The 21,646-nt window shown below is 47.0% G+C and overlaps 1 protein-coding gene across 1 annotated transcript in view; it reads right to left on the bottom strand.

Annotated features, from left to right (window-relative positions):
* Positions 1 to 21,646, bottom strand: part of FAM178B (family with sequence similarity 178 member B) — a 210,008-nt gene that overhangs the window by 32,456 nt on the left and 155,906 nt on the right. The window lies entirely within an intron of this gene.

Raw genomic sequence — 21,646 nt, 5'->3', positions numbered from 1 at the left:
ATTGCTCAGAGACCTTCGGCTATGGGGCAGTATAGAAATATAACAAATAATAAATCTGTGGCAATGGCCAAGCACCCTTGCCCTTCCTCCCTTGGCAAAGGGGCCCTCCAGGAAAACTCATTGCCCAGAGGGCCTCAAGCCCTCTTTTCCAGCTCCTGGGATGCTTCTTAATGATCTTCTCCCTCCTTCCAATTTAATGTATACATGAGATCAGAGTGGATAAGTTGCAAGGCATCACAGGCCACCTTGGCGACATGGCAGAGGCGATAGCTTGTTTGCATAGTAAATCTTGTGCAATCAGCACAACTCACATACGCTTCGCAGAAGTGCATTTGTACCCTGCCAGTCTGATGGGCAGGCAGGGTGTGTGCTCTCTTGGCAGACTTGCAGCCTGATCTCAAACATGTTTCCTTCAAAGTAAATCCCACTAAGTTCAATGGGGCTTCCTGTTAAGTGTATTTTGGAATGCAGCCTTATTCTGTCATTGTTGGCAACTTAAAAAATAAGAAACAAAAGTAGCCATAGGTTTCCCTAAAATATTGGTTTGGTTCCTTGTGTAGTCAAGGCCAGCCCTTAATTCTCCTCATTTCCCAGCAATTTCTGGATTCATCACTGAGCCTAGGTGAATCTGGATGGCTACTGTAGGAACCAGGCTGCTGGACTAGATGTGCACCTTTGGTCTGATCCAGCAGGGCTCCTATCATGGTTGTGAGGTGGCTAGGCAAATATGTTGCTAGGCCTGTGCCCAGGGCCACCCCCCATATGAGGCGAGGTGAAGCCCCTGCCTCAGGTGGCAGAACAGGAGGAGTGGTGAATTGCACTGCCACCACCAGAAGGGCCCACCAGTACTGCCTCCAGTGGGTGCTCCAGAGAGCCCTGTCAGTCACTCTCCTGCTGTAGCATTTGCTATCAGTGATGACAGCAGCAGCTCCAGAGAGCTTGGCCAGTCCCACTCTCCCAGTGTAGCAAATGCTACAGCAAGAGACCAGCCAGCAGGGCTCTCCAGAGCAGCCACCTCCTTCTGTTTCTCTCTGAGGTGATCCTCAGAGCGAAGTAGAGGATGGGCAGTTGCTCTCAGTGCTAAGAATCCCACCTCCTTTCCCTTACTGCCACTGTGTTACACCCACCTACCCCCTTACTGCTGCTGCATCACCCCCACCTTACCATCACCACATTGTCGTGTTGTTGCACTGCAAGAGCCAGAGACACATCTGCCAGGGAAGCAGCCAGTGTGGCTCTTCAGAGAGCCATCCGGATTGAAATGCCCAGTTCAAAGCCAGGTATTTCCTCTGGCTTGTGCAATGTGAGAATGTGGTGGTGGTAAGGTGGGGGCGATGCGGCAGCAGTAAGGGGGTGGGTGGGTGTAACACGATGGCAGTCAGGGGAAGGGGGTAGGAGGTATGACACAGTGGCAGGAAGAGGGTGGGTGTATGATGTGTCGGTGGCACTCATGCACCAAGGCTCCTGCGCCCATGAGGTCCCAGCCCTGAAACTATTGCCCAGGACCCCAGATCTATTTCCCAGAGTCCTGAGTGTCCATTGGTGCCAATGGAAGTTCTTTTTCATAGCTAAATTGCCATGCAGAAAGTGCTTTTCAAGGGGGATTGCAGCTACAACCGCAACCACATGCTGCAACCCCCCCACTCCCAGAATAAATCTTTCCCTGAATGGCAATGAAGCTTAGAAAAACACTTTTATCATTCATTTAGGGTGATCTTGGGTTTGGTGCAAATTAATTAAAGAATCTATTTTGTTTGAGATTATTTCGATGAGAAATTAATTGGCTGGCATTGCCTCCTGTAACATTTAAATAATTCCTAGTAATTATTTCTACATTTGCATATATAGATATAAATCAACATATGCAAATTTTTCACACATATGTGTCCTGTGAGCTTGGGCCCTGAATCTTTTAAGTGCCTAGCAACATCCCTGGCTTGGAAAGCTTTCTACCAGCAGCCACTTGGTGATGAAGCTGTAGCCTTTTCTCACAGATGGAAACGTAAGCCAGCACCTATCATAACTTCAAAGCTAGACTACTGTGATGTGCTTTATATAGGGCTGCCCTTCAGAACAGTTCAAAGGCATCAGCTAGTGCAACATACAGCAGGTTGTCTTCCAAAATGGGGGTGGGTTATGTGGAGTGCATTACACCCCAGGCTCCCTGTTCCTTTCCGAACACAAGTAGCTGGTGGCAATCTACAAAGCCCTAAAAATCATGGGCCAGCATAACTAGGAGACATCTTCCACCCACCATGATAGTTAAGAATCTCCAGGAATGATCTCTTAAATATAGATCTGCAAGGGTGTACAGACAGGCATTCTCAATATCTTCACGTCAACTTCAGGGTTTCATTCATCCTGAGACACATCAAAGGCTGAATCTGTGTTTTCCAGCCATGGCAAAGTATCCTTTTATTTGAACCGGATTTGGGTGGCCAGGGACAGGGTGAAATAATTAGCATTCCCACAATCCCTTATAGTGTGGATTAGAAGCTCAATTAATCAGTAATATTCAACAATTACAGCTCCATAGGAGATGTCCAAAATCCATGTTGCCATAATATCAAAGAGATATCTCAGACAGAAATCTCAGTTCCAAGGAACCACTTTGAGGTTCCTTTTGAAAAACAATAACACCTACGTCTAAGACACGTCACTTAAAATGTAGGCAGGCGTCCCTTAGGAAAGCTTTGCATCTGTTACTGTGAAGATAAACACTAGGAAAACTCTGACAGCTTTGTAGATTATAATTTTTTAAAAACTTTAAAGACGTTATTGTTTATTCAGATGTACAGTCTTCTTAGGGCGCAATCCAATGCATGTTAGACAGAAGAAAGTCCTACAACTCCCAGCATTCCCCAGCCATTACAGCTTAACTTTCAGAGCGAGGACAGGAAGCCAGGGCAGACTACTGGCCCAGCTGTCTTTACCCCGCCCCTCTCCCTCTGGCTCCACCCCTTTTTGAATGACCCTCACTCATTCCAAGGCACTTGACTTTCACCAACTTGCAAAGGAAATGTGGGTGTTTAGAACTTGACAGTGCCTTCAGGTCATGGGCATAGGGAATATCATGCATTTTCTTTCACTTTCCGGCTTGTTAAGAGGAGCCACTAGGACAGCACACAGTTCAGCTGTTCACAAGGACTGGTGTGATATGTTCCTGTGGGAACAGAGGCAGCATCAGGCGGCCAGCCCCAAAGCACCTAATTAGTGGTCCCTGGCCAGAAGAAACAGCTAATGGCCAGCGTCAGCCTCTGTTTCTTACCTTGAGAGACACCTGCTTCACGTTTGATTTACCCCTTATTGTTAACCTCGTGGCAACCCTGCGTTATCGTAGCTCCCTGCCGGGATATGGTACTTTTTCACATCTGGGGCTCCCACGGCTGTTTTGGATGGATGCTCACAACTCAGCCTTTCTTTGCTGTGACAGTGTATATCTGCTGGAAACAGATCATTGAAGGATGAGTGACGCATTAACATGTGGGTTGTGTTGCGTGAGCTGGACATGCAGCAAAGGAAACACACAAGTTCCCCACAGGTCACGCTCCAAGTGGATCCACTCAATGTGTTTGAGGTGCCAGTTGGTGCCCCCTTCCCTAATTGGGGTCTGTCCCCTGGCCACAGACGTATCTGGCAGCAGTGGCTGGGAAGCTGCCAACCGTGTTCAATTTCCTACCGTGCCTTGGGGCAATGCTACATCAGATGTGAGAAATGTGACATGGTGGGCAGCTTCCCACATCCAGCTGTTGCTGCCATCTAAGTTTGTGGTCAGGAAATGGGTGGGCAGAAGGGACAAAGTGAACTTTCCCAGGGCATTTCAGCCCTGGCAGCTGGGCCCTGATGCTGGGCACTGACCCCTGCTCTAAGTTCCCCCTTCCTTAGACTTTGCTCAGTGGTACAGTACAGCTACGGCTGGAACTTGCAGCCAAAGTCCAGGGCCCCACAGCCCAGGCCCTTCTGCCAAACAACTACCCAGAGAGCAGCAAATGATGAGGGCATCTGAGCAGCAGAAGTACACTCGGTTTTATGCCTCTAGTCATGCTATGATTTAACAGAATTTAAAATGCAAGACTGCATATGCTCAGAGTCTGGTTTTTTTTTAAAACCAGGTTTGCAAAACAGTTGTTGTGTTGATGTTGTAACCTACCAGGAATGTAGAAGTAGTTGTAAAGCATGGGATGGCAGCGGGGGGGGGGGGGGCGGGGAGAGAAGAGAAATGTTAGCCATGTGCTTCACACCTGAAGCGATACACATGGCCATCTAAAGGGGCTGCCCATAAGATCAGTAAGTCCAGGGTCTAAAATTATCTAGCTGCACCACTGACTTTGCTTACAGAGTGTGGGTGACCCAGAATCCTGTCTGCTTTTTTCTTTTATTTCTCCAGGTGCAGTCAAGGAGTAAATCCCAGGATCAAGCAACTGGCTGAGTCAAGGTCTCTATACTCTCTGCCCATAATTGCAAGCACACAGGGGATCACAAAGTTGACATCCTCCCCCCCACCCCCCGCCTGTCCCTTCCACAGAAGTTCTGCAAGATGTGCTGAACATGATCCAAGGCACCGTCTTGGTTCTGCCTGCCTTCAAGGAAGTAAAAAGTAAACATGCAGGGGCAGGACTCCTAAAGCTCCCTGCTTGGTGAGGATTTCAGATCCCGGCTCAGGAGCCACCACCCCACAGAGAGATCATGACCCCACAAGCCTCAGCCTCTCCCCTTTGCTCGCTCCCATGTGTCGGGTCCCAGCTGGCTGCCAAACTGCCTGCATGTTCCTCTCCTTGCCGCCATGAAGTGCTGAGTGATGCATACAGAGTGCTCAGAATGGAGAAGGAGCTCCGCTAGGCTGCAGCTAAACTGCCTCACAAACATCTGGATTCATGCATGCAAGGTCCAGCTACGAGGCTGGAGCACCCTGCTGGGTTATTCCCTCATGGGTCGCCATTCGCCAAGAGGGAAGGGAAGTGGGTAGGAGGAAGGGCTAAGCTTCTTTCTGTGAGTAAAGCGCGGTGCAGATAGTTTTGTTTTAGGCGGACTCTTTGAGCATTCTTCTGTGTGGTGGCTTTTTGTATTGAATGCGATAGTTCTCAAGTGATATTTGAATTGTTGATCGTTTAAAACTGCGTTGTTTTAAAACCCATTGCATTGGGGGGCAATGGAGGTCTGCCTACCAGCACCATTAGCGGGATGCACCCACGTTGCCAGGATTTTCATTCCCATATCCAAAGTGGTCACTCCACAAAGAACTAACTCCAGAACTGCTCAAGAGGCCCTGAGGTGACCTCTTACAGCAGCTTCCCCCAAACTGGTGCCCTTCAGATGTGCTAGACTACAAGTCCCAGCATTCCTGACCACTGGCCATGCTGGGGCAGATGGGAGTTGAAGTCCAAAACATCTGCAGGGTACCAGGCAGGAAAACACTGCCTTACAGGTTCCTTGCTTCTCCACATGGCAGGAGGAGGCTGTGCAGGACATGCCAGCTGCATGACCCAGAATGTGCAATGTTGACTCTGGGTCATAGCATACCTACTTTAGGGAGGAAACGTTTCCCAAATATTTGGATTTGGGCTAAAGCACCAACGTAATCAAAATCCCCACACCCTGGCCACTGAACAGGCGTTGCTGGGTTCGTTGCCGTCCCTCCTGCCACTATCCTGCAAGCCCCTCCTCTGAACAACCCTTTGCATGAAGCCTTTTTGCTGCCTAACCCCTTAGTCCCCTCCTCCAACAGAAACAAAGGCTAAGTTTGTAAGTTTGTATTTGCTCACAATCCCCCTCTCCTTGCACTTGGCCCTCCCTCCTTGCTTGTTGCCTCTTCCCCCTCCCTGCTCCGCCTCTGTCAAAAATTAAATTGTAAGCTCCTTGGGGTAGAGACCTTTCTTTTTTTTGCTCACCTTACTCTGTAGAAGTGCCATGTGACTGACAGCATGGTACAATGAAAATGAACATAAAACCTAATTACAGTTTTATAAGGTTTTTAAATGAGGTTTTATTACAAGTAAACCTAATTATGTCTGTGTAAAGCCTCCAACACTCTGCCTTACAGGCTGCAGCCTGAGGCTTCTTCTTCATGCCTACAACAACTTTTTTCTCGCAGCAGGCTTTGGTGGGCCCTTGGCATGGTGCTGCCAATGGGCCCTCACCTGGCATTGCCACTGCCCTCCCCCCACTGGGGGCCCTGCCCAGCACGGCCGCTGCCAGTCGCTCCCCCCAGATGTCCTCATCTGAGTGGGTGGCAGTGGTGCTTTTGGGTGGGAGCTAAGCAGCTAGTCAGCTCCGATCCACGCTGGGTGACAGCTGCCATCTTAGACCCCCCCCCAATGCAATGCCTGATGTTGATGGAGGTGGCAATGCTGGGCGAGGGCCCCATGGTGGTGTGAGCTGAGCCCTGGTGAGCCCTGCCAGGGGTCCGTCAACTCTGGCAGCTGCCCAGTGTGCTGGCTGCTGATGCTGGGCCTTTCATCCTCATTAACATTTTTTGGCTTAAGGAGACTTCCGGGGAAGTCTGAAAGGTCACTTCCTTTCTTCTTTTAGGGCACAATCCTATGCATATTTAGAGAGAAAGAAGTCCTACAACTCCCAGCATGCCCCAGCCAGTGAGAATGCTGGGAGTTGTAGGACTTCTTTCTGTCTAAACATGCATAGGATTGCATCCTTATTGTTTTATTGAATTTTAATATCAGGTAATACAGACAACAAACAGAACCCCCTTCCTTCTCCAGAAAGATCAAAGAAACAATTATAATTACGATTATCCTCCCCTTCCCTGGTTGCTCACTTTTATTTTGGTTCACTTAGCATTAAAAGATCCAGAAAGCAGTATCTTTGCTCACTTCCTTCTAATGTTTTATGTGGTTGTAATAAAGGTACCACCCAACTATTACTTTGGGATTTTTCCCTAATGGACCAACACAGCAACCTGCAATTTTCATACTACTGCTAGTGTTACCGCTACTACTGCAAGACCCAGGAGAACTGTTCTCAGTCCATGCTGGTCTATACATTTCATCTGAAATGCATATGGGGGAACAGAGGGTTGCTTGGGAACATAGGAAGCTGCCAGTCAAACCACTGGTCCATACAGCTCAGTACTGTTGACAGTGGCTGGCAGCAGCTTTCTGGAGTTTCAGCACAGGGGTCTTTTTTCTCAGCTCTACTTGGAGATGCCTGGGATTGAACCTCAGAACCTTTGCATATAAGAAGGTGCTCTACCACTGAGTTATACCTCCTCCAGTTCTCTAGTATTTACATCAGAGAAACTTCAGGGGAGACTACGATGAGCTAAAAATGGATCACCAAGGCCCTAAGGAAGTATCTGAACATCCCCACCCCACCCCGAAGCCCTACCCTCAATGCATCTTGCGAGAACATATGTAGCCCTGATGCAAAGTCACACACCACACTTATTTGGGATCTAACTTGAGAAAACACCAGGCAGGAGCCAGCAAACTTGAAACGTCTGGGCTGTGAGGTTTGTTGATCTGGATGAATAAAACATGATAGGGGTTCCATTCCCCCCTCTCCTCTGTTGTTTATCTTATATGGAGTCTCTGTGCCTGCATGGAGAAAGCAACCTCTGATCCAAAACGGAAAGACAAACACGCCTGCCCCTCCCCACCTCTTCACATTTTCAATGTGGGGGGGAGGGGGAAAAACGTTTCCTCCATTTTCTGCCATTCCCCGCCAACGTGACTGGCCAGGGCTGAACCAAAATCTCCAGGTTCTTTAACTATTCCATCAATTTTGCCTGAAATAAAGATGTGCAAGTTCTGCCAGCCTCCCTGCTTCTCCCCTGCACCCCACCCCAGGTAACTAATCTTATCAAAACTAATGTGGGGGCAACTGCAGCTGAAAACAGAATTCCCTGAATCATTAAAACCAGAGTTTCTGGTAGCTGAGGGGGGTCCAACTGAAAGGCTAAACAAAACACTTCTTTACACTAAATGTATTTATTGTCCTTGGTCTTTCCCAGTGGAGGCTGGTGGCTCTGGTGTCTGTGGGACGGTGAATCTGCTCCAGGTTTCAGTCAGAACTCTAAAGGAGCTATCCAAGGTGCTTTAGAGTTCTGACTGGTTCTGACTGAAACCTGGAGCGGATTCACCACCCCACTGACACCAGAGCCACCAGCTGGTCTTTCCTCAAACCAGCCACAAGTCTTTGGAAGAGCATGAGATGGAATCTCAGATGGACAGACAGATAGCTGAGTGAGTCAGGTGCCATGGGCTCAAGCTGGCAGCCCTGCAGCTCCTGCACAAGTTTCTTGCACCCTATATACCAGGAATGCTAGGGAAAGAGGAGACCACAAGGGACCACAAACAGTTAAGCACTAGGGATGTGTGAGAAACTGATTTCAGTTTGTTCAGAATTTACCCAGATCGTTCCTCCCTGAACACAATCTACAGTCAAAGTCCATGCACTTCTGAGATTGTGGTGCAATTCGCAGAACAACAAAATCAAAGGTTCAAAAAATGTGCAAGAAAAATGCGTGCTCTTGAAAAATGTGCACAAAGGCGCTTTAATCAATGGGAGAAAATGCGAACATTGTAAAAATATGCACAACTGATTAGTATGTTTGGAAACATATGCACAAAAATATGCGCACATTTTTGTGCAAAACAACAACAACACCCCCTCGCCCCAGGCTCACAATCTGATACAATACGTGCTTCAAGGTGGAATTCGGAGAACCTCGACCCTGGTTTGTGCATCCCTATTATGAATATCAGAAAAGCCCTGCTGGATCAGACCAAGGGTCAGTCTGGCATCCTGTTCAGTGACCAGTGACCAACCAGGTGTCTCTGGGAAGTGCAGAAGCAGGGCATGGAAGAAACAGCCCTCTCCTGCTGTTGCTTCCCAGCAGGTGGTACCCAGAGGTTCGCTGTCCCATAGAGCCATCTTGACTAGTAGCCACAGATAGACATATCTGCTATGACTTCGCCTAATCCCCTTGTAAAGCCATCAAAGAAGTGGTACTGGCCATCGTCACAACTTGTGGCCACCAAGTCCACAAATATTTGGTCACTGTGTGAAGAAGGGCTTCCTTTCACAGCTTTCTTGTACAAGCTGGCACACTTGGACAAAGAGCTCAGAATCCCCTTGGCTTGGGGGGGGGGGTGAGTGTGAGTGTCAGATGACCCTGGATAGCCAATCCCATGCCACTCGCTGTCTGCTCAATAGCTCCCAGGTCTGCTGTACTTCCTCAGCCTGAGCAACATGTTGGAGAGGGAGGGTCACAAAAGGCACAGGTCCTCCCTGACTTGCCAGGGGTGTCTCAACGGGGGATTTGCTGCGAGTTGGCTGAGTTTGGAGGTCATTCGGAGCACATGATGTCATGGCCATCTTGCAGCCATTCCGGATGTTTTCGCAGAAAAACCAGTTTTTCTGAGGCTACTTTTAGTCCAATTGTTTTCCTAAATTCGGCTTGTCTGCACTTCTGTTGTGGTGTGTACCAACCCTCTGCATTTACTTTGGCATGATAGCCCTGCCCAGGGGTGTATCTTTCACCTGGCTGTGACCTCACTGACGCTGGTCAAGAGGTCTCCCCCAATGTTTCCCCTCCCTGTGTTCCCCCAATGTTTCCGCCATTTTGCAGCTGGCTGTTCAGGAGTTCTGAGCTACGACATGGTATTTTCTTCAGTCTTGTGCTTTTCTGTCTGCCCTTGGTCCTGAGCACTTGATGAGACAAATGAAAAAATAAGTCACATTCAAGTCGAGTCATCCTGCCAAATAATGTCAGTTTGTAAGAGCTTCATTGTGATGTCCAAAGGGTTGTGTGCCTTGATTCTTAGAAGGCACTGTTTACTTTTCCCTGTACAGCCATGAGGGCTAGAAACTTCTTCGGCTGCTTCACGTATCTCTGAATGTATAAGTCCTTGTTATAATATAAGTCCTATATAATATAATATAATATAAGTCCTATATAATATAAGTCCTCTATAAGTCCTTGTTATAATTCTCTCCCAGGCATGCTGTGCTTTCTGGGAGTTGGATTCACAGCATGGCTCCACAGACGCATCAAGAACAAGTATTATTATAGAGATTTTTTAGAGTGACAGATGGCAAGACCCAGTCCTCAAAGCACTGGTGCCAGGGGAAGCCTTGTTAGGCCCAATGAGGATTCATGTGTCACATGGATTGGGAATTGGCACCAAAAGCAGAACAAGCCTTGAGAGCTGAGAAAGATCAGTACTGACTGGGGAGAGGAGGGAAAAAGAAGATACAGATTACTGTGTCTTTAAACAGCATAGATGACCGAACAGCATCCCAAGGGAAACAAGGAAGAAGGCAGATTCTTTGAGTCAGTACTGGGTGGGTTTTTAAAAGATGCACACTGACTGGTTCTAGGATAGGCTGGAGGGCTGTTTGAGCAGCCAGGATGCACTGCACAGAGCTGGGTACAGGTATTACTTGGTGAAAACCAGTAAGTTGTCTTATATAAAATACTAATCATTAAATAAACAAATACACCTTTAGCATTTATGTAGCACTTTTCAAGTATTCAAAACACTTCAAAATCATCTCAGTAATTGCTGCAACAGCTCTGTAAGGTAGCCGTGCTTCATTATCCTCCTATTAGCAAAGGAAGGGCTGAGGCAGAGTGAATACTGCCTTGCAGCTGAGGTGGCGGTGAAGCTTGAACCAGGGACTTTCTGGCTCACGTCTTACACTCTGTGGATCAAAAGTAGATGCTATGGTTAGAGATCCGTGATAGGACTTCCCACGAATTCTAAATGGAGCCAGTGGAACAGGCTTCTGGTGCAATCCAGATGTGTTGGACCACAACTACCAGAAACCTCTAGGCAGCTATGCTGCCTGTGGGATTCTGGGAGTTGTAGTCCAACACCATTCCGGAAGGGGTCAGGTTGGGGAAGGCTGCATTGGAAGCTGTGATGCAGATGATGGTCACAGTGTTGAGGTAAGGTGTATGTGTTGCCTGAATGTTTTGCCCTATGGAGCAGATAGCAGCTCCGGGGTGTGTGTGCATGTGGTTCAGACTGGGAAAACAGCACAGAAGGAAAAGTTTATACCCAGTGCTCCCCCATGCTGTGGCCCTGAGCCAAATTGGGAGGCCCAGCAGCTGCAGTTAGTCTTTCAAACAAAACTTCAGGAAAACCGATCATGGCTCAGAGCATGGTTAGCGAGGGATGCTAAAAACAACAAAAAGGCTTTCTTCAGCTACGTGCATAGTAAAAGGCAGAGGAAAGAAATGGTTGTTCAGCTCTTAAATAAGGATGGCAAAACAATAACAGATGACAAAGAAAAGGCAGAGGTGCTCAATTCCTACTTTGGCTCAGTCTTCTCCCAAAAGTGGGTCTATGAGCCCCCTGGCAAAGGTGAAGTACAGGCTGAAGGGGCAGGATTGCAGCTTGAGATCGATAGGCATATGGTCAAGGAACACCTAATTACTTGGAATGAGTTCAAATCTCCAGGGCCAGATGAACTGCATCCTAGAGTAATAAAGGAACTGGCAGAAGAACTCTCAGAACCGCTGTCTATTCTCTTTGAGCAATCATGGAGGACAGGGGAAGTGCCCGATGACGGGAGGGCTAATGTGGTCCCTATCTTCAAAAAGGGTAAAAAGGAGGAACCTGGGAACTACAGACCAGTCAGTGAGTCTGACATCAATCCCTGGGAAAATTCTGGAGCAGATGATAAAGCAATCCATCTGGAAGCACAATGCCGTGATTACTTGAAGCCAACATGGATTTGTCAAAAACAAGTCCTGCCAGACGAATCTGATCTCATTTTTTTATCAAGTAACCTCCCTTGTAGACCATGGGAATGCTGTAGACATCATATACCTCGACTTCAGCAAAGCTTTCGACAAAGTGCCCCATGATTTCCTGATGAGCAAACTAGCTCAAAGTGGGCTAGATGAAACAACGATCCAGTGGATCCACAGTTGGCTACAGAATCGGACTCAAAGAGTGCTTCTCAATGGGACCTTCTCAAACTGGGGAGAGGTAACGAGTGGGGTACCGCAGGGCTCAGTCCTGGGCCCAGTGCTCTTCAACATTTTTATTAATGACTTGGAGGAGGAGGTGCAGGGAATGCTGATCAAATTTGCAGATGACACAAAATTGGGAGGGATAGCTAATACCTTGGCAGACAGAAACAAAATTCAAAGTGATCTGGATAGACTGGAGCACTGGGCAGAAAACAACAGAATGACACTTAATAGGGATAAATGCCAAGTTCTGCACCTAGGAAAAAGAAACCAAATACACAGTTACAAGATGGGGGATATGTGGCTCAGCAACACTACAAGTGAGAAGGATCTTGGAATTGTTGTCGATCACAAGCTGAATATGAGCCAACAATGTGATGTGGCTGCAAAAAAGGCAAATGCTCTTTTGGGCTGCATTAATAGAAGCATAGCTTCCAAATCCCGGGAAGTACTAGTTCCCCTCTACTCAGCACTGGTTAGGCCTCATCTGGAGTACTGTGTCCAGTTCTGGGCACCACACTTTAAGAAGGATGCAGACAAACTGGAGAGGGTTCAGAGGAGGGCAACAAAGATGATCAGGGGACTGGAAACAAAGCCCTATGAAGAGAGACTGAAAGAACTGGGCATGTTTAGCCTTGAGAAGAGAAGACTGAGGGGAGATATGATAGCGCTCTTCAAGTCCTTGAAAGGTTGTCACAGAGAGGAAGGACAGGATCTCTTCTTGATCATCCCAGAGTGCAGGACACGGAATAATGGGCTCAAGTGACAGGAAGCCAGATTCCGTCTGAACATCAGGAAAAACTTCCTGACTGTTAGAGCAATACAACAATGGAACTAATTACCTAGGGAGGTGGTGGGCTCTCCCACAGTGGAGGCATTCAGGACGAGGCTGGACAGCCGTCTGTCAGGGATGCTCTGACTTGGTTTCCTGCATTAAGCAGGGGGTTGGACTCGATGGCCTTGTAGGCCCCTTCCAACCCTACTATTCTATGATTCTATGATTCTACGGTTCTTCCTCTGACTCATCTGGTTTGGCCCTTAGCTGGCACGCTAACAGGTGAGGCAGGCAGACAAATGCTGTGACCTGACCTAGGTGCAAATGATCCAAATTAAGCAAACAAAGGGTTCCTGCAACAGCATGTCGCACTATGCAGTGCTCCTGTTCATTATTCAAGCCAGGCCTTCTTTCCATTCCCACCCCCACCCCCCGAGACACTCAGGGGTGCTTCCAGACAGAGGGCTCCTCACATTAATAATGCAAAGGCTTTGTGCAACTATTTCACCCTTTCGTCCTGAACAGGTTTCTTTTCTGGTAAGAAAAAAGGCAGAAGCAGTGGGAAGAAATCACAGGGGGCTACAAACTGAAGTTGATGATGTCTGGAAATACCCCCCCCACACACACACACAATTCCATTAATAAGGCAGTGAGATTGCACAATAAAAGACATGTTTGGAAACACCCTCACCATTCTGTGGCTACTACTTTAATGAGCTTCCGCCGTGCATTAAAAACGTAGTTGTTCAGGCAGGCATTTGGGGTGGGTTAGGGTAGTTTAGAAAACGTTTTTATTGTACAATTTTATTGTTTTAAACTGTTTTATTATATGCTGTACATCGCCCAGAGTAGCTGGGTGACCAGTCAGATGGGCAATTAATAAATTTAATAAATAAATAAATAAATAAATACTGAGCATGCTCAGTCCTCACTGGGCTGTTTTTTTTGGCAGGGGGGGAACTGCACCCTCATAAGTTTTTTCCTAAAGGTCTTCTTTGTATGCAAACCCTGAGGTTCTCCCAGGCAGGCTGAAACCTTCACATTGTTTCTTAGTAGCCCCATTTTGGCAGCATAATTGTAATAGCACCTGAGTTCTCTATTAGTATATACAAGTGGCACCTGCAACAAAATTTTGCAGTATAGAGTGCTCCTGTTCAGGGTTCCAGCCAGCCATGCCCTTTTCCAGGATATTCCATTTCCCCCTCTCCCCCAGTTTTCTATCCCCCTCCAACAGTCAGTCAACATTTTGTGGCCTCTGAGCATGCCTCAGTCCTCATTCTCCCCTCGCCTCACTTAGGTGTTGTTCCCCCGCCCCTCCTAAAGCTTTTGTGTACTTCTGCATATCTTGGAGTTCCCTTGACCTACTGATACCTCCCTCTTCCATCTGGATGGTGCTGTTTTGGCTACATAGGGATTGGATAATAGTTTATAGGATGATGATGTTTATGGTTTCGCTCACCTTGCATAATTTATTCTGCAATGTTTATTGTTTTGCAAAAGTTATTCTAATTTTGGAAGTGCTGGGGAGGAATAAGGAGCTATGTAACCACCTCTCTCACTACTGAGATTCCAGCAGCCATTGCCCACTCAATTTCAAGCATAATCTATAATGAATAACAGCTAGAAGGTTTGCTTTTTTGAAGATGAAAGCTGAGATTCTCTCAGGAAGCTGAATGTAGTAACCAATACTACTTTCTGCCCCAATACCATAGAATTGTAGCATACACCTAGCCCTGACCTTGGTGATGCCAGGGACAGCTGGGTATTGCCATGAGCTCAGCTCAGGATGGAGGTAGTTTGTAAGGATTGGAGAAACTGAATGAGTGCCACCAATTCCAGAAAATGCCCGACAGAAAAAGCCTCAGTAATTTTCTATGGCCAATATCTTCCTACAACCAAGCAATAGCAAGAAAAGGACTGTTTATTTGTTCCTCGCAATTAAAAACTTGTAACTACTTAACCACAGTCCAGCTACCACAATTAGCTATTTGGAAACACTAGAGGAAGCCTGATCTATTGATAACTTAGAATAACAAAACCAAAGCAATTTGGGAATCAATTCTTCATCCTAAACATGATTGACCCATCATGGTTGGTTTCCTCCTTTTCTGAGTTAGTCAAGATGAAATCAGGAGCACAGGCTAATGTATAGCACAGACACAAGGAGATGAAATATGAGAAGTTCTATCTGGCCTTTGGATAATCTGTACCACCACAGCAGAGTGCCAGAGGTTGGATAAAGGTGTTTGCATTCCAAACGCAGCTACTATTTGACCACGGGAAGCCATAAAAAGCTCCTGTTCTGATGCATCTAAATAAGGGGATTCTAACTTGTGCTTGAATCCAACAGCACAGATAGGGTTGCCTGTCTGTACCCCTACTATACAGAGGGTAGTCATCTATTTCGGACTGCTGGCAGAGGACGGTCCTTGATTTGAAGGTGTCCTCGATTTGAAGGGCTGTCCAGTCCAAGTCCAGTTTAAAAATAAAGACCCCTAAGAAGGGAGAGCAGCAGGGGCCTTGAAGTTCCCCATCAGCAGCTAGCATCTGGACGGCAGACTGAGCCAGTACACAGCTCACCTAGGCAGCCTCTCCACCATGGCGCGATCTCTTGTATTTCTATTGAAATAATGCTGATTATTTCTAAATTTGCACCTATGCAGATACATTTGCATATGCAGACATCATGCAGATTGGTGCCCTCTTTTTCTTATTTATTTCATTTCCATACCGCCCAATAGCCAAAGCTCTCTGGGTGGTTCACAAAAATATGTCCCCATTTTTGGTGATGCATTTCCTCTTTTTTGGCAATATTTAAGTTGCCACTCCAAGCCCAGCACAAAAACCAAACAGTGTTAGAAAACAAGCAGGGTGCCTCCTCTTTCCTCTGCCTCTGGTTTTTTGTATGCAAATGTCAGATCATTAAAAAAGGACCCATTTGAGCTGTCTGGATTTTAGAAAGTTTAATAACATCACTGGTTAATGAGATCTCTCTTCCTCGCCTTTCTAAGCTGTGCCCCTGCAGTGAATGTTAAGGAGCCCCTTATGCCATTTCCCATTACTGCTACTACTGGGGGAAGACACAAAACCGAAAGGAGGGGGTGAGAAGACGGACCACATTGGCTGTTGGTGAGTGTTACTCCTTGTCCTACTGTGACAAACAGACAGAGAAAACTCTGTGTGTACTCTTGAGCAAAAAGAATAAACATTCCATGCCAATCCATGTCTGTGAGAGATTAATTCTTCATTCTGTAATAGGTTGCATGATTTTTTTCCTTGGCATGAATTATTCTGTTTCTGCCAGTCCATGGGGAGGGACTACGAAGTGCTGAAGCTCACCTCTGACCCACGGAAATCTTATTCAGCAAGATCCTCTTGGCTTCTGAGATTTCAACAAGCCTGGCCCACATGCTTTCAGACATATCTCGAGAGGCAAGTCCCAGCTGGTTATGAAACATTTTCATTGCTTACTGTTTTCTTTATAAAATGTCAGCCCTGAAATTCAGTTCTGAAGCTGGATATTTGCAATCCAATTCTCACTGAACTTCAGATACTCGTTCAGAAGTCAAACTCTGATCTTCTCTCTTACAAACTGAGACTTGGGTCCAAGGGTGCTTCCAGATGAGGCTTTTCTTGTGCAATCGCATTGCCTCATTCATAGAATGAGGTCCAGACGTCGTTGTCTTCCATTTGTAGCCCTCCCATGTTTTCCCACCACTTCTTCCATCTTATTTCTTACTATGAAAAAAAAAAACAATTGAGGAGGAAAAGACGGAATAGCTGCACAATGCCTTGTGATTGGTAGTGCTAGGAACCCTCCATTGGGAAGCACCCCAAATCTACAATGGACTCTTGCCACCAAACTATATTCTCACCTAGGGCAGTTCTACACTATCAGGTCTAGAAACTATCGTCCTTTAGTTGTTCGGGTGTACTGAATACCTCCCTGCTCACAGAGGAATACCACACAATATCCGCTCTTCCTGATCTGCAATATATGGCATTATTCCTTGTCCTACAGTTGTCTGACTGAGAATCAGAGACACGTACCGGGTTCGGACAATCACGTAGGGAGAAGATGCCATTGTGGCTCCTCCCCTTGCCTCCTGCATGCCGTGCACGCAACCACCATTTGCATAATTCCCCGTGATGCAGCGTGGGTTGGCATGTCGTCTGAACCCAGTGTGTGGCGGTAGCTTTGTACCCACTCTACACTCCAGGATCGGACAACATGCCAACCTGTGCTGCATTGCAGGGAATTATGCAAATGGTGGTCATGTGCACAGCACACGGGGGCGGGGGGAGAAGCCACGATGCCTTCTTCTCCCTATGTTACCATCTGAACACCCCCATGGGCTCCTATTGCTTTCAGCATATGCCAGCACTGCTGCAGAGGCTGGATAAAGCGATGATCTTCCCAAAGCTCAAAAACAGTCACTGAGCCCAGGGAACGCTCTTCCTTCCCAGCTGTTGGTCTCATTAGTTCCCCTCCTCCAACCTTGCATCCAGGGCCAAGTCCCTGATCAACACAGATCCTGCACAGATGAGTGCCAAAGAGAAATACATTGGAGCTACCAAGCTGGAACTGCACAATAGTTAGGAGAATGTGTATATTATGCTATAAGTGATACGTTATATAACGTGTTATGTTATATTGTAAGCTGCCTCGAGCACTCTGATAGGAAAGGAAGGGTATAAAGCCTGTAAATAAATGCATACATAAATATGCAATCAAATAATCTCCACCCAGACAATCCAAATTCTGCAACCTGTATAAATTATCCAAATTTGCACAATTTCTCTTATATTGCATAGTTTTGCTTTTAAACCATTTTGTATAATTGAATCTGGTTTTGCTAAATCGGGGGAAGGGGAGAAAAGGGGGGGGAAATGGTGGGCATGACCAATGCATAGAATAAACAAAGAGAACCTCAGCTGGTGTCAGCAGGAAACAGGGCAATGTACATAGGATGAGATCACATTTTATCCTCACAGGAACAGCACCCTTATGAGGTAGGGTAGGCTGAGAGACAGTGACTTTCCCAGGGCCACCCAATTATCTGCATGACTGAGTGAGGATTCGAACCCAAGTCTCCCTGGTCTAAGCCAGATACTCTAGACAGGCCACCACATTGGCTCTCTTCTTGATTAGCAGACCTATTGACAGCCGTGCTCTGAATATAGGACCCTAACAGACCAGAACACATGGTGCTTCTAGGGAGAGCTGGAGTTAAGAAGCTTTTGCCACTCTGATCTTTACTGCGGTTTAGTGGTCTCGACAGGGGTGTAACGGTAAATTTGGAAGTGCAGGCACTCATCGTGATAGTCCCCACCACCATGCCTTCAGGGACAGCCCCCCAAATCTATATCAACAAATCAGGTTTCATCTCCACCAGAAGCAAGTCTTTTGTAAAGCTAATGGGTCTTCATTGCCCATTCAAAAACGAAGCCGTACTTTTCATGACAACAGGGATAGCGCGCAACAATATATTGCTGCTGGGAAAATCAATTTCCTCCCCCAGCTGCTGTGAGATTGCAGCTAAGCTCGGAGGGAGCAGGGAAGCTTGAGGGAGATGTGTGTGACAGATGACATCATTGTGCCTGCTACTCAGAAAGTCCTGGTGCTTCAACCCTGCCCTGCCTAGCTTCACTACATCACTGAGTCTTGGTTTAAGCAGACAGCTTGGAAAACATGAGGCATTCCCAGGCAGAAAAGAGGGAGCTCCCTGGGGATGCACATGGGTTTGTCGAGCTGTGCTGTAGACCCATCCCACGCAGGGCAACCGCCCTTTGTCCACCTTTGCATCTGCCACTGATCTCCCATTGAAACCAACTTGCCAGGGCACTGTCTGTCTGTTGCATACTTGACCATGGAACTGCTGACATTTCACTGTGAGGTTATGGAACAATTTACACATGAGGAATGATTTGCCGGTTGTCAGCACACTCTGGGCTCAGGGATCTTTGCACAGGCAAAAACCTCTCCAAGAAGCAGAGATTTAGAAGGATGAGAACAGCAGCCCTCAGAAGGTTCGAGAGGGGTGGAGGTGGTGGTGGTGGAGGGATTTTCAAAAGAGGCTTTCAGCATTTATGAAATGTATTTGCAAAGTTTGTAGGAAAGGTCAGAGGGAATCACACTTTAAACATTGCATTGTAATTTCTTGTTTCGGTATCGAAGTGACTGGAGCTACAGCAGAAACAAATGAGGCAGCTTTACGCTAGAGATCAATTGATGCAGTCAGACAGATTATAAATTCATGCCTAGAATGTCCCTTTTTATTTCCATTGCCCTCTGCTCTGGGGGGACTGGGTAGGAAGATGAAGGAGAGGACATCATAGCCCCTCAGCCTTCAATATGACTAGAGAGAAAAGCAAGGGAAAACAAGGATAAATCACTTCTTCAAGAACTGTAGTGAGTACAGAGGGAATGCTTAATGTGCAAGTTAGTATAGGATTAGATGCAGAACTTAGTCCTGCATGAAAAGCTAGGCGTGAATGTGGTGGAGGCTGGCTCCGATGTCAGTGGAGTGGTGAATCCGTTTCGGGTTTCAGCCAGAACCAGGTAGAATGCTAAAGGAGCTATCCAAGGTGTTAAGCACCTAACCCTCATACACACACACATGAAGCTTGGATGGCCCCTTTAGAGTTCTGAATGGTTCTGGCTGAAACCAGAAGCGGATTCACCACTCCACTGACATCGGAGCCAGCCTCCACTGCATTCACGCATAGCTTTCCATGCAGGACTAAGTTCTGAATCTAATCCCATACTAACTTGCACCAGCCTTCACTGCATGAATGCAACAAAACTCTTAGTATGTGGATGCCCCAAAACATGGAACTATCAGTGTGGCACTGCAGGACAGCCGTTTATTCCAAGCACTGGCTGCTCTCATGCCCCATCACTCCTTCTAGCTGCTCATCTCCCTGCTTTTGCTTTAGCTGAGAGCCCTGGAGCACTTCCCTCTGGTCTCTCTCCAACCCTCAGCCTGAAATTAAAAGCCATACATTACAGAGCTTCCCTTCCTCACTTCCCTCTGCAAACAAGCCCCAGTGGCTGACAATAAAGCGGCATTTTTTTGGCATTTTTTTCCTGTGACTCCTCCAAATCCCCTCCTTGCCTCCTTTGATGCCTCCTGCCAGAGTCCCCTGGCTCCGAGGCCACGTGGACCTCACTCTGAACTTCTGATGCTGGTGAGAAATAAAGAGTTCATTTGTAGTCCTGTAAAAACAAACCCCTTAACAACAAAGCGCTCACAGCTGGATAGATCTCAGCCCCCCTTCCCCGGCCCGAACACCCTGTCCCGTCTCTGTAAGCTTGGCAAGACATTTGATGCGGGAATGATGTAGCAAACCAACTGGAGGCTTTAGTTTAAAGGGTGAGCTGAAGGGGGACACATTTCATGCACCCCCTCCCCGAAACTCTCCACACACTCACATCCACTTCAGCAAATTCTCAGGGAGACCACTGAAAGGTAATTAAATATTCATCCATGAGAATGAGAGCAGGAAGCTTTGTCATCACACTGATTTGGCTTCATCTGACATCACTACCTAGTCAAATCTGATTGGGTGTATGTTGCTAGAAAGCTTATTCAGAGTGAGGAGAATGCTTGTTTGGCTGTGTGATGATGTGACACTACGGATGTGTTCCCTGTTTGGCTAGGATCACTTCAGGAAGAAGCCCGTGCTTTTAAAAAATAACAACATCAAACTGCAAGCAGCAAACAGCACACAAAAAAGATAAGTGTGTGCGTGTGTGTGTGTGTGTGCGCGCGCGCATGCAAGAAAGACAGAGAAACCTTTTGAATACCTACAAAAACCTCCTCCTCTTGCCTTCAAAATTGCTGTTGCTGAAAATTCACCATGCCCCTATTAGTTTGCACAGCACTATTATTTTATATTGAGAAGGTGAGAAACTTCTCCTTTGTATAAAATAAATGAAATATCTTGATAATTTGCTATGATTTAATCGTGATAAAAAAAAATCACCTCATTTCACCTCACGATATGGCCAGGCTCTGTGCATTCTGCATCAAGTTCAAGAAGAATGTTGGCAAATTGCAAAACATTCAGAAGATAGCTAACAATAGGACTTCTGAGAAACCTATGAGGAACACAGGAAGCTGCCTCATACCACATTAGACCATTGGTCCATCTACCCCAGTATTTTCTACTCTGATTGGCAGCATCTCTCCAGATTCTCAAAGAGGGAAATCTTCCCCATCACCTTTTAACTGGAAATGCCAGGAACTGAAATGGGACCTTCTGAATGCAAAGGATATGTTCTACCACTGAGCTATGGTCACTCCCTGAGGAACATCCAAAGGGGGTTGGGCATGTTTTGTCCAACAGCTTTCAAACAGTGTTCCAGGGATCCCGGGAAGGTAACTCAGACGTTTATCAGTAGTTTTTCAGTGGCAAGATTAGCTATGGTGGATGAGCTTCCCAGAAAGACAGCTGGCCCACCATGTTCAGATCTCGTTCTATTAAGTATTGGAAGTGTTCTGGGATCCTTTCTCAGTTCAAGTCCCTTCTCAGTTCAAGTGGAATAACACAACACTTAGGCCCATTGTGCCTGGCCAGTATCACACAGGAACCGCGTGTAAGACTCCAAAACAACTCTCCAGAATCCACTGTGATTTTGAGCAATGGTTCTGCAGCAGGTATGCTGGGGGCGGCGGGGGCGGCAGGGGGCTGTTTAGCCACAGCTCGTTCCAGGTTTTGGAGGGCCTTTGGGCAAGACGCCTTGCATGGGCCCCCTCCCTCAGTGAGTCTGCCTTCTCACCACCATTGTCACTGGCTGCTATTGCTCCTCCTCCTCTCACTCTCATAATTGCTACCACTTGCTTGCCTGACAGGCAGAGAGCCATGGAGCAAATAGGCGGTGGCATTTCCTGTCCTTCCTCCTCACCACTGTTGTCTGGGCCACA

This window comes from Heloderma suspectum, chromosome 6 (genome assembly GCF_057233095.1).
Source record: "Heloderma suspectum isolate Gila_16-S chromosome 6, 16-S_ref, whole genome shotgun sequence".
Lineage (NCBI taxonomy): Eukaryota > Metazoa > Chordata > Lepidosauria > Squamata > Helodermatidae > Heloderma > Heloderma suspectum.
Note: the sequence above shows the minus strand (reverse complement) of the source record. Positions and strands in the feature narration are given on the sequence as shown.